Genomic DNA, 18,149 nt, shown 5'->3' on the forward strand with positions numbered 1-18,149 from the left:
AACAAACACAGGCGAGGAGAAGGGGGCGCTGGGAGGAGAGCAAAGGGGCGGAAGTCACGGAGGGTGGTGTCCCTCCGCGGCTGGGCGCGCGTTCGCGCTGGTTGTCTTTTCTCGTTTCGTCAGCTCTTCAGGTGTGTTCAGAAAGTGTTCGCTAGCGCCACTGTGACCCCGACAAATATCCACGACTCCTGCTGTTATGGGGTTTACCGAGGGGTGGAGGCAGGCAGACATTAATCAGGTAATGATGAAACAATATATTAGTAAGATTTGGTGTGGGCACCAGGGCAGTTGCCTCTGAGAAGTGAACTCGAAGTCGAAACCTGAGCGAAGAGTTGGTTAGCCTTTGGTGAAGTTGGGAGAATGTGCCGGACGGGGCTCGAGAGGCTTTGGTCTGTGGTGCTGCCTCGTAGCCCAAGGCTTAAGAAGCCCTCAAAGTTGGAGGGATCTTTAGGGACTATCAGCATTTCTTAGTGGGACTCTGTGGCATTTGGAGCAGGACTTTTCTTCATTGGCGGCGCTCCCTCAGGCATTGCAAGACTTTTGGTGTTTGGCTTGCGCCCACTAGTTCTGTGGCACTCCCAACTCGGAACAATCTAGAACGCCTTTACCTCCCCCTCCGCCGCCCCCCCACCCTCGGCCTGCCAGTACACACACATTTCCAAAGGCCCACAAGAGATGGTGGTGGGAGGTGCTGGAGAAGCAGCTGAGAACTTCTCCTTCGTCATTCCCTGTTTAGGCTATAGAAAAACAGAGGCACAAAATGATTTATGTATTCCCAGGGCACAAAACTAATAAGTGACAGCATCAGAGTTCACTCCAATGCCTAGCTACACTTTCTACACCGGTTTGAAAATCTTCCCTTATTGCTGTTTCCAAATGTGTAAAATTGTTGAAAAGGTTTTGTCAGGCTGTTAAGAGTACAGCAGTGTCTTAAGCATCCCAAACAGCTTTCACCTTTGCTTTGCAGTTCAGCTACCAGAGCTGTGTCCCATAGGAAAGAATAGGAAGCATACAAGAGTCACGACAGATACCAGTTGGGAAGTTTGGACACGCCCATAACCTCCAACACCACCTCCCCATTCTTTGATATGGCAAATTTTAATTCTCACGATCATATGTAAAGTGCTGTAATAAACAGAGCAGTTCCCTCCCAGTCAGACAGAAGCTCTAGATAAAATCTGAAACTACTCCAGGCAGTACAGTTGAAGCCATTTCTGTATCGTCCCAATCTAGTCTATTCTGATCAGATTAATTCAAGTATCAAAATTCTCAGCATAAGCCCTGCTTTCAAAGACGTCAAGAACTGGCTCCAGGCAGCTAAATAAGAGATACTCGAGTAAGGCCTGAGTCAGGTAGTTGTCCCCTGGCAAGTTCCCCCAAAACCTCCCTCATCCTGTCCTTGGACCACAGCTAGAGGCCTTTATTCACCCCACGGTGGTAGTAGTGAACCCCTTCTTGTCCTGGACTACAGGTGTTCTGGAAGCAAGGGTGCCTTTCTCTCAAGACTCAGAATTTTGCTCCCGACTGTTTTCCTTTTGTGGAAAGCTGTCCCTTCTCTGTTAGCCCATTATAATTCTAATTCAAGCCTCATCTTCTCCCTGAACTTTCCTAGATTATCCCAACACCAATTGCTCTTCTGAGCGTAACTATACCCCTTAGAGCTCAAACCTCAGTATATGAAACATATTATGGTTATGCATGGTAATTTCTTTTTCCTTTCTAACAAAGTTGTGAAGTCAGGGAATTCTGTCAGGGAGTTATGTTTGTACTTTTCTGTCTCTCCTAATGCATACAGCAGATATTAGTTGATGGAATCTCCCACTGTCTTAATTTTTCTCACAGCCTTTCTCTCATGTCCCTCTTCCTCTTAATGAAATGTCCCTTTCCTGTATACAAATCTTAAGCATTTTATATAAATATCAACCATAATGATTGTGAAGATATTTTCAGTGGTATGGGATAGAATCTTTTATACAACATAGTTTAGGGTGTTAAGATGTCCTATTACAAATCTGAATTTCTAACAAGACCTACACAAACTGACTAGTTTTGTCACTAACCAAGAGGTTTGGCAAGTGAGGAAACCTCGCCCTAAAACCAAAACTGACTATTTGCACTTCAGGATGAAAAGAGGGAAAATATTCTTTTATAATCCATCAAACAAAGGAGAGAAAAGTTTTAGAACACAGATTTTAACAGCAGTGTCTGGGGGAAATTATATAAAGTGGAGAAATATAACAAAGAAACAATGAGTGCCATAGGTTTTAACTGTCTCCAGCCAGAACCAGGCAAATACTTGAAAAGAAACGGAGCCCACAAACCACAGGCAGCTAATCTCTGCTGAATAATTCCAATTGCATATCAAGAGCCCCTCTGTTAAAAATTGAATCTAGGGGCGCCTGGGTGGCACAGCGGTTAAGCGTCTGCCTTCGGCTCAGGGCGTGGTCCCGGCGTTATGGGATCGAGCCCCACATCAGGCTCCTCTGCTATGAGCCTGCTTCTTCCTCTCCCACTCCCCCTGCTTGTGTTCCCTCTCTCGCTGGCTGTCTCTATCTCTGTCAAATAAATAAATAAAATCTTTAAAAAAAAAATTGAATCTAGACAAGCATTTTTAGTTTCTGTTTTTTGGTTTCAGTGCCCTTTAAAAAAGTCTAAATCATTTTCCCAGTGGTACTTGGACTAATCTCCAGAGTATTAATTACCCTCAGAATAAGCTAATGAATTTGATTATTAGCAAGAAAAATTCAAAATGAAAAATTAAAGGCGAGGACAATTATGTCAAGTGCTGCCAGGATGACTTTGCCATCCCTTTGCCATCAAGCTGTTAAAGGTGTGGTTTGAATGCAGTTTAGAAGGACAAAAACGGGCGCCTGGGTGTCTCAGTCGGTTCAGTGTCAGACTCTTGATTTTGGCCCAGGTCATGATCTCAGGGTCCTGAGCTCAAGCCCTAGGTGGCAGTGTGTGCTGGGGCGGGGGTGGGGGTGGGAGGGCGTGGAGTGTGCTTAAGAATCTCTTTCCCTCTCCCTCTGTTCCTTTCCCCCACCCCACCGCCATTCACGGGCATGCGTGCTCTCTCAAAAAGACAAAAACACCTGGGAAGGATTTCCGTTTGTCCTTAGAGTTGAAGATGAAAATCAGAGATCAGTTGTCAAATTGGTAGCATTGATCCTCAGAATCTCCAGGCTGCTCTTCTCTGTTTTCTCCCACTGGTTGTCGGGCCACAAAACTGGCCGTGGTATGCCTGGGGTCCACCAGAATGGCAACAAAACTATTTCCCATCCCACATGTTCTTACTATGTGAATTTATCTCCTCCTCCTCTCAAGAAATGGGGTTGGTCTCCCTATCCTTGAATCTGGGCATGCTTATGACTAGAGCAAAAGTGCTTTTTCTAGTCTTCGTAGTAAAAGGTGACGCAGCTTCTGTCTGGTTTTCTTGGTGTACTTGCTGTTGGAACCCAGCCAATAAGCCAGCTGTGCAGAAACCTGAGTTTGGGTGCGTATTTGGTGTTTGTCATCTTAAACTGGGGTTTCAGCCAAAAGGCAGCATTACCCACCAGATACGTAAGTGAACAAACCTTTGACTGATTCCCGCCCCCAACTGAAATAGTCTTCCAAGCTCCCAGACTGAGGCTTCAGACATTGTGGAGTAGAGACATCCCCACTAGGCTCTTTCTGTATTCCTGACTTACAGAATTCGGGGACATAATAAAATGGTGGTTGTTTTATACCTTTAAGGTTTAAGGTGGTTTGTTGGATAGCAGTAGTAACAGGAGCATTTATCAAGATTAATTCTGCCAACTATGATCTGGATCCAATCTATTTCATCTCCTTGGAGATCTCATTAATTTGTTCATTCAATAAATAATTATTTATCATGTGTGAAACACTATTCTAGACTTTGGAGATATAATGGTGAGTGAGACAGAGATGTCTCCTACCATGCTGAAACTTATATTCTATTAGATAGTAGTAAGTAGCACCTGGAGAATTAATACAGGTGGAATGATAAGGAGTGATTGGCTGGCTACCTTGATTGAGGTGATTGAGGGTGACTGAGGTTGATTTTCTGAGGAGGCACTTCATAAGCTGAGACCTGAATGACAAACCATGGGAAAGTCTGACAGTAAAGCATCGCAAGTAGAGGAAAGAATAAATGCTAAGGCTCTAAAAGGAGAGGGAGCTCAGCATGTCCAAATAACAGACAAACAAAAGGCCAGGGCTGGATCTTGCAGGGCTTAGACCAGGATATGGAGTTTGAATTTTGCTCCGAGAGAAATGGGAAGCCATCTGTTGTAGGCAGCCTCTAGGCTGGGCTCCCAATGGTCCTGCCCTATTTTAATCCCTTTCTATTAAATGTGGAATGGACTTACTGACTTTAACAAGTAGAACATGGTAAAAAGTAATACAAATGGTGAAAGTGACAGGGTGTCACTTCTAAGGTTAGGTCGTAAAAGATTTGAACACATTTTACCAAAGGTGTATAAAGAAAAAATAATGTGAAAGTTATTAATCAGCCACAAAGAAAATGCAAATTAAAAACACACCATGAGGGAGCCTGGGTGGCTCAGTCAGTTAAGCGTCTGCCTTTGGCTCAGGTCATGATCCTGGGGTCCTGGTATCGAGCCCCACATCGGGCTCCCTGCTCAGTGGGGCACCTGCTTCTCCCACTCCCTCTGCTGCTTCCCCCACTTGTGCTCTCTCCCTCTCTCTCTCAAATAAATAAAAATTTAAAAACAAAAATATGGGATACACAGCCACAATTATCAGAATCTCAGAAATAAGAAAGACTGACCATACCAAGTGTTGGAAGGGATGTGGGACAACTGGAACTACACTGCTAATGGGAACATAAAATAATACAACCACTTTGGAAAACAATTGGGTAGGTTCTGAAAACCTACCACATAACCCAGCCATTCCTCTGCTAGGTATTTACCCAAGAGAAACAAAAGCATGTGTCTGTCTGAAGACCTGTGTGTAAATGTTGATAGCGGCTTTATTTGTAATAGAAAACTGGAAACAACCCAACATCCATCACTAGGTGAATGGATAAACAAATCGTAGTATGTCAATACAATTGAATACTTCCTACATGCAACAACTTCAGTGAATCCCAGTTATACTGAGTGAAGCCAGGAAGAGTCCATACTGTAGAATTCCATTTATATAAAATTCTGAAAGATGCAAACTAATCTTTAGTAACTGGAAGTAGATCAGTGATTGCCTAATGATGTGGGGTGACAGAGGCTGCAGGGAAGGATTATGAAAGGGCGGTAAAAAGCTTTTGGGGGTGATGGATGTGTTCATTATCTTGATTGTAGTAATGGTTATATGAGCGTGTTCATTTGATAAGTTGCACCTTATCCCATTGTACGCTTAAATAATGTCTGGTGCGTGGCAGCTCTGTTATACCCCCAGTGAAGTTGTTAAAAGTACCCCTCTGTCTTCCACCCTCTTCTCTGTTTTCAAGGGTAAGCTGCCTAAAAGACTTGTCTGTACCCTCTGACTCCATCTTCTCCACTCTCACCAGTGCCATGAACCCTTTCGTGGGGGGCGGGGGTCAAACCCAAGGAGCAGGTTTTAGTCTCTCTGCTCCTTGCTGCCTCTGACCTTTTGACCACTTCCTCCTTTTTACAACTCTCTCCTAACATAAATTCCATGCTACCAATCTCTCCAGGATTTTCAGCTCTGGTGGTTTTTGCTCTCGGGCTAGAATTAGAGCCAGTGTTAGGACCTTACTACCTGGATGTCCCAAAGGTTCCTCAGGTTCAACTCATCCAAAGCTGAACTTATGTTCCCTTCCCCAACCCACTGTTCCTTTTTAAAATTCCCGCTGTTTAATGGCATCACCATCCACCTAGTTGTCCAAGCCAGAAACTAAGTATTCATACTCAGCTGTTCTTTTTCCTCAACACAACAGCCTAAAAAATACCTTCTTTGGATACTTCTCCCTCTTTCCAGCCCTTTCAGCACCTCCCCACACACCCAGCATTGCCTTCATTGCCTCTGTTCAAATCCTTGAATGAACTACAGTAACAGCTCCTAAAAAGTCTCCCTGTCCTGGCCTGATCTGTCCTTTCCTTCTAACTGCTACTGGATAGCTTTCTTCCTTAAAAAAATCTAATTTTGTTTCCTTCACTTGGAATACTGATGTGGGAAATACCAGTATCAATGTAGCAAAACTGGAAGTGTTCAGTTCCACACTTGTCGGGCCTCGTAGCTCACGGAGATGGTCCTGCCCGTGTTGGGATCACTGGAGAGTCTAGACGGGGAGCGCTGCAGGGGCACACGCAGAAGCATGCCCAGTCTCTCTGCCTAGGATTGACAGTGGTATGTGGTCACAGTGGCAGTGGTAGGTGATGAAAGCATAAATGAAAAATGTAACCCAACTCCTGTCAGATGGCAGGAACTTGGGCAGCAGAATGATGGTTAGTGGGAGGTTAGTCCCACAAGAAAATGTAAAGGAGAGGATAGGCAGATATTTGAACCTGACAAAGTCATTGGGAACAATGATCACCAAAAAAGAAACCTGTGATGATTAATTTTATGTGTCAGTTACCTAGGTCATGGTGCTCAGATATTTGGATGAACATTATTCTAGATGTTTCTGCGAAGGTGTTTTTTGGCTGAGATTAACGTCCAAATCAGTGGACTTTTGAGTAAAGCATATTGCCCCCCATAATGTGCATGGGCCTCATCCAATCAGTTGAAGTCCTTAATAGAATAAAGACTGACCTCCCCTGAGCAAGAAGGAATTCTGCCAGCAGACAGCCTTCAGACTTGAACTGCGTTAGTGGTTTTGACATAGGAAAGATGATAGGGTTTGAAGCTGACGGCCAAGAAAGAATTCTTGAGGCGTCTTTGGTGTAAAAAGGTGATTTTATTAAAGCACAGGGACAGGACCCGTGGGCAGAAAGAGTTGCACCGGGGTCATGAGGAGTGGCCCATTATAAACCCTCAAGTTGGGAGGGGGTTAGGGATAGCATGAGTCTCTAAGGAGTTTGGAAGCAAGGTTTCCAGGACCTTGAGGGGGCTAGCTATTGTTGGGAAAAGGTCATTTATTACTGTCTAATGAAACCTTAGTCATGAGACCCTTCAGATTTATATCGGTGGGCCATATGCTTGGGGGATGATTGCGAACACGTATCTTGGGGGGGGGGATTCGAGATAAAGGAAGCTTCCGAAGGAATTGTTCTATGTTAAAGTATATTTTGTAATAATCTGGAACATATACATAGCATTTTGTTTTTACGCCAGCACACATTTCCACCTTGTGTAGCAGTTAAAACAATCTAATGGCATGCTATTTTGTAGAGCTTAGGGCTTTGACCGTGTACTTATTAAGAACTTCCATGTGCCAAACAACACCCTCCAGTCCCAGAGATGGAATAAAAATGGATGTTAGTTGGTCAGATCAATGAGACACAGAATGTCTCTGCCATTGTTTTAAATTTGTTACTTTGGCCGAGTTGGTAATGGTTTTAATAATGCATCTGTGCATGCAGGCAAAACCCAGAACACAGCGGCCTATCCAGCCTGAGGGAAGCCATGGCCACAAGTTAGAGCTGTATAGCCATTGGGTCCTGTTAGGAGATAGTCATCTAATTCTGGGCCTCCTTTAACTGCAGTCAAGATATCAAGGCCTATTCAGTTTTGGAGGGCCATCTTTTGAATGTGAAATAAAAGACAGTCTGTTGTTACCTTGTAGGGACCAAGGGAGTCCAGATCTAGGGACAGTTTTTCTTAGCAGAGTTGTTGTCACCTCTGTGGCCTTTTTACCCAAATCAATAGCCTGGTGTGAATCCGGTATCACCTTCCATTGGTTATTTTTGGGTATAAAGATTATTTTCCTTCGTTATTAACAAGCCAGTCCTGTGCATTTCTTGGTCTGAATAGACTAGACTTATGGACTTTATTGTTTAGACTGATAAAAGACTTAATATTTGTTTATTTTGTGCTGCGTGCTTGGTTGCACAGTTTACCAAATTGTTTCCTCTAGATCCTAAGGTCATATCCTTTGATGTCCTTTGAGGTAAATTGCAGCTACCTCCTTAGGTAGGTGTATATAGCCTTAAGAGTAATTTCAGGTCCATATTTGATTGGGGAGTTATGGCTTGATAATAATCCCCTTTTTTCCAAATTGCTCCATGAGCATATAGTACTAGGAAAGCATATTTGGAGTCAGTATAAATATTAATTGTTAAGGCTTTGGCAATTGCAGAGCACGAGTGAGCACTATAGCATACCCAGCTTTTCTTATAACTTTTTCCATGAAGCTGTTGTCATTAGTAAACCGACTGTCATTTGTATTTTCAATAGGGGTATCTTTTAAATCTGGTTGACTAGAATAAACGAGATCAATAACCTCTGAACAGTTATGCTTTATAGAAGTACGTTGGTCAGGTCCAGGCATAAGGGTAGCTGGGTTTAAAGTCTGACAGGTTTTAAGTGTTATTTCAGGCATATCTATAAGCAAAACCTGGTACTTAATAAGTTGGCCTCCTATCATCTATTGGTGGCCTTTGGTCTCTAAGACATTCTGGATCTGAGGTGAAGTCATTACAGTCAGGGACTATCCTGTAGTGAGCTTTGAGGCTCCTTTTACCAGTAGGGCTGCTAAATGCTTGGCTAAAGCCCTTGTTTGCAATTGTGCATCAATAGAGGTGGCTACTGGGATAAATATGACTATGAGGAATGAAACCATCAAGAAGCCCTTTTTGTTTGAGGTCCAGCATTAACAATATTCTAATTATAAGGAATCACTGAAAAGTGGGAGACTTGTCAAGAGATAAGGGCATCCCCAAATTCATCATCCAGTCCAATAATAAAGTGGGATCATCCATGATCTCCACAAGCCAATAGTTAATGCTACAGAGTGGGGTATGCTCTGGCTTTCCACATAGAATTGGTCAAGGTGATAGTTGAGTTGTGCAGTTGTTGGGGAATCAATCCCGTTTTCCAGTTGTTCAAATAATCATGTGCCCATGGGGTCCTGTTATTAGCCCCACAGAATAAAAAGCACGAAGATTGTCTACATGAGCTAATATGCAGTTTCTCTGAAGTTTACTTAAAGTTGTCTAGCTTAGGTAAACAGCAAACATTTAAAGACAATCAGAACTAGGATTTAACATCCACAAAGATGTGTTATTGAAACATAATTTTTCTCTCTAAAATAACCCTCAGTTTTATCAGAGCGAAATCAGGACTAATTTATTTGAAAAAATAAGTCCAGTTTTAACAAAATTGGCCTAATCATTTACATAAACTCAGCAAGAATAATGATTGAACACACAGCTCTTTTAGAATCTTCTTTTCTGGAACTTTTTATAAGGAATCTCTAGGTTGAATTTTTAGTAGCTTCTCCAGGCCAGAAGCCAAGCCAAGTACTTGCCATCAGACATGCTTGCAATACCTGTGGATTTGGGCAGATTCCTCTTCACGAGGTCCCCAATATATCCTGAGGTTCCTGCACCTGCCAGGAAGTGACATTCTTTACTCACCTGGTGAGGCTGCTGGGAACTCTGTAAGCAAGGTATCAGGCCAACATTTCCAGGGGGCTTTATGGCTCCAGGTTTCATAAAGTCAACCTTAGTTCCTGAAAGCTGTTTGGTCATATCTAAGTCTATGCATGTCTTTCTCAAAGATGACATTCCAGTCAAAGCCTTGGTAAAAAAAAAAAAAAACAAACCAATGTTTCCAGTGGTGTCCTGTTACAAGGAGAACAGATTCTTATTGAACTTATGCAAATAACTATGATTGCCATGGAAGAAAGAATACTTACTGAGACCTTTTGAATTTTGGAGGGTTCAGGTAGAGAGAAAAGTTAAATGCTTCAATTTGTTCATAAATGAATACTTTATCACGTTTTTATAAGTCATAGATATCCTTTTTTTAAAAAAAAAAGATTTTATTTATTCGACAGAGATAGAGACAGCCAGCGATAGAGGGAACACAAGCAGGGGGAGTGGGAGAGGAAGAAGCAGGCTCATAATGGAGGAGCCTGATGTGGGGCTCGATCCCATAACGACGGGATCACTCCCTGAGCCGAAGGCAGACGCCTAACCGCTGTGCCACCCAGGCGCCCCATAAGTCATAGATATCTTAAGAGAAAGTTTCCTTAATCTGGAGGAGTAAACATTAGAGAACCAGCAATGTTTCAGACAAGAGCCACAAAACTTATAATCATCTTTTTTAGTTCATTTAATCCCATGTTACTAATTCTTGTTCAGTTTGAATGCAGCTTTTTAGTTAGTCCTGTAAATTCTTACCCATTTCAGTTTTAGAATTTTAAAGATATCGAATACCTGTATTTGTCCTAAAAGTCCTTCATATGAACTTCCTTGAAGATGAAACTGATTTTGCAAGATAATAAGAACAATTATAAATGACAGAAATTCGGAAATGGACATTGTTAATGATCTGATATGAGAGTTCATTATGAAGCAGTTGACAAGGAAACTGTTATTTCTGTAACACCTGACTTCAGTAGCCAGAATATCAAGTGATGATGACCTTTTACCAGAACGTGACATACCAAACAAACAAGCCTAATTAGTCAGTGAGATTTTGTTCATGATTAAATCTTGGGGAAGTTTGTTAAAACCTTAGAAAGTTTTAAAGCACAGGCCTAAATAGGATTAGGGATCGTCAAAGACCTGATAAAGGCAAAACGTACAAACTGGTTTATCGGGACGCAAAGAGAAAACAGTTATTTACATTTTCTTATCAAGAGCAGACCAACAATTCAAGAAAACTTGTCTTTTTGAACAGAGAGAAAGCAGACTTTCAGTTTTATACCAGTGTACTTTAAAATCCATTCATTTCGATATTCGTCCATCCTGACCACACCTAAAATTCTATTCCAAAGTTTTCCCTTCATAAACCTACAACTATCCTTTGCATTCAGATTTTGTCCCAGGCCATTTCTTTCCAAACAACCAGTCTCAGGACAAAATTACCTTCTTTTACCTTCAACAAAAATGCATTCCCATTCCGTATATCTTTCTTACATATCTTCTACTTTTCTACATACAGAGTTGTTTCCCTTATTTCCATCAGTCTTACTTACATTTAGCAGAATTTTGCACTCTTAGAAACCTTAGTCTCCAGTGAAGACTAAGTAGTAACTGGAATTGTTTAGAGGGCAAATTTATGAATCAATTAAGCACAAAACATGTTTACCAACAGATTTAAATATCGTTAGTTTCTTTGCAATAAGTCAAAAGCACAAACCTACATCTAGTAATCAGTGACTTAGCACTTTATCCCACTTGGAAAAGATGTAGATGTCCAACGAACCTAATCCCATTTATCATCCAAGCAAAACTTTAAAGTGTCAGGTTACCAAAGACTATCTAAACAAGTACCGATGAAAACTTTGACACAGACAATTACCCATCATTTCAAATCATCTTTTTGCTAACAAATTGTAGCAGAGATGACATGAGCTTATTTGACCTTCAGCAAACCTCGATAGAATAAAAGTTTCACTTTTACTGCTGATAACTTGAAAGACATGTCTATCTTAATTAAACCAACAAACTTAACTCAGTTTAAATATTGAATTATGTTCCGGGGCGCCTGGGTGGCACAGCGGTTAAGCATCTGCCTTCGGATCCGGGCGTGATCCTGGCATTATGGGATCGAGCCCCACATCAGGCTCCTCTGCTGTGAGCCTGCTTCTTCCTCTCCCAACTCCCCCTGCTTGTGTTCCCTCTCTCGCTGGCTGTCTCTATCTCTGTCGAATAAGTAAATACAAAATCTTTAAAAAAATAAATTAAAAAAAAATAAATATTGAATTATGTTCCACTTGAATCTTCCCCATTGTCAATTTTTACCTGAGACACTGGTGGGGAAATCTGGAGTAGGTAGTGTTAGGTCCAGGGGGTGCTTTTCTTGCTCCCTGACAGTAAAGGGAGAAGAAGCCATGGTGCCTGAGGCACTGAGGGTGGGTTAGAAGCCAGTTATGCAGGCCACACCCAAGGTGGTGTGGAAAGGAAGAGGGGGAGACAGAAGAGACAAAGTGCGGCCTGAAGGCAGAGAAAGGGTTCCGGGTTGTAGAGCTCATCAGCTCCAACAGAGGAGCAGACGCCATGTTTTCCCACCAACAAGGGGGAATAGGCAGTCCAAGTCAGGCTGGAGAAGACAGGGAATTTCCCAGAAACAAAGGCAGTTTCGGCAGCTGCTTGGGAATATTCCTTAAAGTCCCCGTCCCGAGGGAGACTAACCACAGTTGGCTCTAGTTATAGCCATTAACCCGGGAAATGAGTGAGGGAGAAGACCCCATGTCTATTAGTAAGAACAGTGAGAGAGAGTGTGTGTCAGAGTCCCCTTTGCTGGGGATGGTCTGTGTTTCTTCCAGCAACCTGGGTTTACTCAGAGGAGGCCTATTTAGATCATTATCATCCAGTATGTCAGGAGGGGGTTTGCTAACCAGACACATTCAGACAAACAAATTCTGCCCTGTTTCCTGCAGAGGAGATCTAAGTGACAGATCCTACTCTGAGACCATGCAGTGTTAAAGAAGCTCAGTCCTTTCCTAAATTTTGCAATCTGAATTGTTTCCAGTGGGTTAAAAGGCACCCCAAGAGAGAATCCTTGGGAACCAAAGAAGCCTACTGAGGCCATGCTCCCAGAAAAGTAAAGAATGTCCATTACAGCATCCTCCCTGACTCCTGGGTGGCATCCCATGAAGGATATGTCAGAGGTTCCTGTGTGTCAAAAGCGACTGGAGGGGTCCCTCAAGCAAGACATCGCTATTAAAATTTTTTTTTTAAGATTTTATTTATTTATTTGACAGAGATAGAGACAGCCAGCGAGAGAGGGAACAAGCAGGGGGAGTGGGAGAGGAAGAAGCAGGCTCATAGCGGAGGAGCCTGATGTGGGGCTTGATCCCACAACGCCGGCATCACGCCCTGAGCCGAAGGCAGACGCTTAACCGCTGTGCCACCCAGGCGCCCCCAAGACATCGCTGTTGATCACAATCCTGCTTTCCTGCGAAGACATTCCTGCCATAAAAGGCCCATAGGTGGGATGCCAGCATCTCTCCCCGACCCCATCGCATCCTAGGCTGCCGATAGGTGCCTGGTGAATGGACTGAAATACCCGTGCTGTGCCATCATATGCTCTGAAGGTTGCGTATTGCCCTGCCATTTTAACCCATGGGAGATGCTAGAAAGCTTTTACAAGGGAAAATTACCCAATTTTGTATCTTTAATAGTTAGTGGAGGACATTGACAGAAAACAGTAAAGATGGAAATCCATCATGATCTAAGTGACATTCTAATACCCGTGGTCTTTACAGCCAACTTCCCTAAGGAAATGGTCCCTGGTTGGGTTTTAATTCAGTCGGGTACTGGTTTCGGCCAGCTCCCAGTGGAGTTCCCGTGGCCGGAGCAGCTAGACCAGGGATGTGAAGGGGATCACATTAGATCAATCAGGAGGAAACCTTGCATGGGAGTCTTAAGATTGGCAGCTGTGCTAGTCACTTAGGTGGCTGTCCCATGCCCAAGACAGACAACTTTGTATAAGGACAGGAATAAAGAGAGGACGTCAGGTTTCCAGGTCTTATTACCATTCCAGCCAGGGTACTCACTTCCCACCAAAAGGCAGTCTTTCTCCTCCCCGCAGAGTAACCATGGGGCTAGAGGACTGCAGCCTGAGCAGTCGGCAGGAAGTTGTTCCAGTAAGACCGTACTCCTTGAAGAGCCCCTGGAATGAGAATAATGGGAGAGGAGAGAAAGTACTCACCAAGTTTGCACCGCGGCTCAGAGTCCAGATGAGCTTCTGGACTCAAAGCCCCACGTTTGGGTGCCATATGATGTAGGAAAGATGTTAGGGTTCGAAGCTGATGGCCAAGAAAGAATTCTTGAGATGTCTTTGATGCAAAAAGGTGTTTTTATTAAAGCACAGGGACAGGACCCGTGGGCAGAAAGAGCTGCGCCGGGGTCATGAGGAGTGGCCCATTCTATACCCTCAAGTTGGGAGGGGGTTAGGGATAGCGTAAGTCTCTAAGGAATTTTGGAAGCAAGGTTTCCAGGACCTTGAGGGGGCTAGCTATTGTTGGGAAAAGGTCATTTATTACTGTCTAATGAAACCTTAGTCATGAGACCCTTCAGATGTATATTGGTGGGCCGTATGCTTGGGGGATGATTGTCAACACCTAGCTTGGAGGGGGGGATTTGAGATAAAGGAAGTTTCCGAAGGAATTGTTATACGTTAAAGTAGACTTACAGGATCCTAGTTGGCGGGGTGGGGGTGGGGGAGGTTAGGCTAGGATTGCCTTTTGCACTTAGCAAAGTATGAACATTGAGGCGGTTGAGTCCCTAGAGGAATGTCACTCTGCCTGTTTCAAGGACTTGTCTGTCAATGGGCTGTAGAGAGTAAGGAAATTTAATAATTTTTCTTCTGCCTTTGTTTCCCACATCAGCCTTCCTCTGGCTCTCCAGCCTGCTGCCTACCTGCAGGGATAGTCACGTGAGCCCAATCCCTTTTTCTGAGATTCATTTTAAGGAATTGGCTCCCATGATTATCTACGCACATGTGCTTCTGCATCTGTCTCTCTGACGAACCCTGACTGATACAGAGCCCGATAGCATCAGACTGTTAGGAACATCAAGGGTCCGTCATGACTTCAGGGGAAGAGGGCTGACTGAGGAGAGGGAGGGCTGGCCTTTGCTGTGCCACTTGCTGTGTACTGGGCATGTGAGGAAGACATGGGAACCAAGAGTCATAAGTTTGAAGCAAATTTTATTTTCTTTCGTGTTTTTTTTTTAAGCATTCATTTGGGAATGGCACATGCTGAACTTTAAACCATAGCAGCCGCAGCTAATGAAAAATTAATAAAGAATAGTAAACCTTAGACTTCATTGAACAATAATGGCTGACGTCTGTGCACCGTTTATCAAAGCTGCTCCTCCAGTCAGTCCCCACACTGCTTTCTCGGATGAGTAGAGCACTGGAGACTAGCCCCACTTTACAGAGGGAGACACGAGTGCTGGGACCTCCTGCCCCTCGTCCTGCAGCCTCATCTGCCTGTCCCTTAGCACAGAACTTCGCAAATAACTGGCAGGAGCCTGGCCAGTTAGGGGAGAGAAATAAAGAAGGCAAAGGGAAGTGGAATCAGGCATGAAAAAAGCAGAGTGAAAAAAGGAAAAGAAAGGAACTGGTAGGGAGGGAGACAGAACAGTGGAAGGGACGGTAGGGATAAAGTTTCTCTGCACAGAAATCAGACAAAAGCTCCATCGGAAGCCTTATGCTGAGAAATTCCCAGATAAATTCTTCATTTCCCTTCCAGCTCTAAAATTCTATTCTACAAAATGTCACATTTTCCCTCTTTGTATTTTACTGTGATCCCACTGCAACAAAAGATTTTCCTCAGCTACCCAGGGGCTTAGGCTGTAAAGTGCATGTACTCCACACTAAAAGTAAATTCTTGCATTAGTTATCCAAACTGTTTGAAATGAGGAACCAAATTTTCAACTCCTATCTCCCTCTTTATCAGCAAATAGTAATTTAAAGCCATTTACCAGGGCTGTGGTTCCCGAATAACAGACTGTGGCCTATTAAAATTAATCCTGACGGAAGATCCTTGCTGCTTTCTCCGAGCACATTCAGGCCATTGGTTTACGAGCCGGATGAACAGACGGCCCATCCCAGAGGGCTGGAGGGAGGAAGCACGTTAAAATGGACGCCTGCATCTTTGTTTGCTCAGCTGCTTGGAAAACCTAAGACTGAGGGAAATGGGATTAATCAAGGGGGCAGTTGCCCATGGAAAAAAAATAGGAAGATTCTGGTGAGAAAATCCCGGCCAAATAAGGTTCAAGTTGAAGAGAAAGAATTCTTTTCTCTTCAGACTTTCACATGGCTGAGTGTTATTTGGTGACAAATCTCCCATTTCTGGCCACCACAGTGTTTTATGATGTTTGAGATACTGTGGGAAGAGAGATTTTAGGGGAAAAAGAATTAAATGTTGATTCTCAAAAATTTCAAGTAATTTTACCTTTAACAAATTTAATGAAGATTATTGGTTAGATGTGTGATTATGATTGAATAACATCTTTCTGTGATTTTTTTCATATGAACAAACTCACGAACCAGAAAATAATGTTCTTGTAAGATCACATTCACTGATCTGTGGTACAGACTATATAGACATTGTAGCTGAGGCCCCTCCCCTCAGTTTAGGAGACGGAATCTTGTCAGAATCAAGACAGACTCTTGATTTAAAATATCTTCCCCTCCCCTTGACTTAGTTCACTTCCCTTTGACACACGGACTGAAATTCCAGCAATAAGATTACTAGGTTAACAAGGATCTTCCTTTGAGACCATAGAGATTTCTAAAAGGGTCGTGGCCTATCAGCCATTTACACCTGAGTACGAATTGGTTCCAAACAGCTGTCTGACAAAAGGCCAGCGAAGGTGATAACCTACACTAAAAGAGTGGAATTCGATAGGAGAGCAAGGGAGGAAATAGAATTTCGAGCAATCGGAGAGGAAGAGTAGACCACAGAGAGTATTACAACAGGGTTTACATAGCAGGAAGACCCCAGAGGACCTCCTATCCAGGATTGGGAAGATACGGAGAGCAGGCAAAAAGGAAGAATGTCAAAACCAAACTTCGCTTGGAATTGGTTCCAATTCCATGCTGGAGGGCAGACCTCCTATATGTGCATGGACCTTGTCAAAGATCTTTCATAAGACTTGGGAGTACACTGTTTACCAAAAGATGGCTATAAAATTACTTCATTAAAAAATACACTCAGATAGGTGTGTTTACACTTGTGCTCGAGGAAAGATGGTTTGCACATATATTTACCAGAAAACAGAAAAGGAGAGTAAGGGAGGTAATTTGCAAAGTCACAGAAGGGTGAGATGGTATAATTTCCTTTCCTTTCAAGTGTTACAGGGGAGGGAGTTCAGAGTTGTGCCTTTCATGGAGGGAAAGAAGAACCGGGCCTCCACTACAACATCAGCACACCATGTATCTCAGTCTTTGGAGTCTGATGTCTATCAGATGCTATGAAATAAAGACACTGCTGGCCAGCGGGAGGATGGAGTTAGAGAACGCTGACTCCGTGTCTCCTCTCACGAGACCTGGCCAGAATCAAGTGTCTGGTCACCTTTAAAGTGCTGTCTTGCACAAAAAAGAACACAACTCTGAAAAGCTTCAGCTAGGGGATGTTAGGGGAGAGGTGCAAGGGACGCCCATGGAATATGTAGTTGGGAGAATTATTCAGAAAAAGAAAAAGTCCTTGATTTTCTTCCTAAAAATTTGGAGGAGAAAATAGTTAAGCCTAGTATATAGGACAGTGAGGGTGATCCAGATTCGAGAACTGAAGGGGTGGTTGTCAATCCCCAACTGTGTTTTTGCGGGGAGAGGGTTTCCGTACCGCTAACTTTGTGGCCAGTCCATTAATTTCTCTGGGTCTCCATTTTCTCCGGTTTTAAATGAGGGTATTGAACCAGACAAACTCCAAGATGCCTTTCAACGCTTAAATTATATGATTCTAGGATGATTAATGTTATGATACATTCTTTGGCAACATCTGCATCTATTTAAGCCCATAAATGTTGAGAAGAAATATTTGGTATGCAGTAAACCAGGAAGCAGGTAGCTCCCTTTAAATAAATATTCATCCAACATTGATGACGTTTCAGGTTTTATCAACCCTTGCTGTACTCCCATACTTGCCCGTATCTTCTGGAACTGGATAGTGTCTTCCATCACCTAGAGTTCTTGGGCTTAATTTAATTTTTATATCTAGTGGATGACAGTTCTGAGTAATTTAAGATTGTTTATGAGGTTTAAGAAAAAACCCTGAAGTTGTCAAAATAGAAGACAAGCAGAGTATAATGAATGATGTGGGAGGAACATCATTTCAAGCAGATGAGAGAAAAAGGTGCTTTGAAGGAATAAGTATTTTTTTTATAATGCATAGGGAAAAAATTAGATAATTTAAATAAAGGGTTGCAAATTGTGGGTCTGTGGCCACATCCAGTCTACAGATGGTTTTTTTTTTTTTTTTTTTTTTTGGCAGGACCGAGTTTCTCAAAATCATGAATTTGAGTGACTTTAAGATGGGCATGTACTTATCATCTGGGTGAACATTCCCCCAACAGCCACTCACCCCTGTTATCCTACACCAG

The 18,149-nt window shown here is 43.0% G+C and overlaps 1 long non-coding RNA gene across 1 annotated transcript in view; it reads left to right on the forward strand.

The window, feature by feature from the left end:
- Positions 1 to 25: 25 nt before the first annotated feature.
- Positions 26 to 18,149, forward strand: part of LOC109489856 — a 35,283-nt gene continuing 17,159 nt past the window's right edge. Inside the window, exon 1 of the long non-coding RNA XR_002142993.2 lies at positions 26 to 238. This is a non-coding gene — a long non-coding RNA (uncharacterized LOC109489856). The remainder of the gene's footprint in view (positions 239 to 18,149) is intronic.

The sequence above is a fragment of the Ailuropoda melanoleuca genome, chromosome 5, assembly GCF_002007445.2.
Source record: "Ailuropoda melanoleuca isolate Jingjing chromosome 5, ASM200744v2, whole genome shotgun sequence".
NCBI lineage: Eukaryota > Metazoa > Chordata > Mammalia > Carnivora > Ursidae > Ailuropoda > Ailuropoda melanoleuca.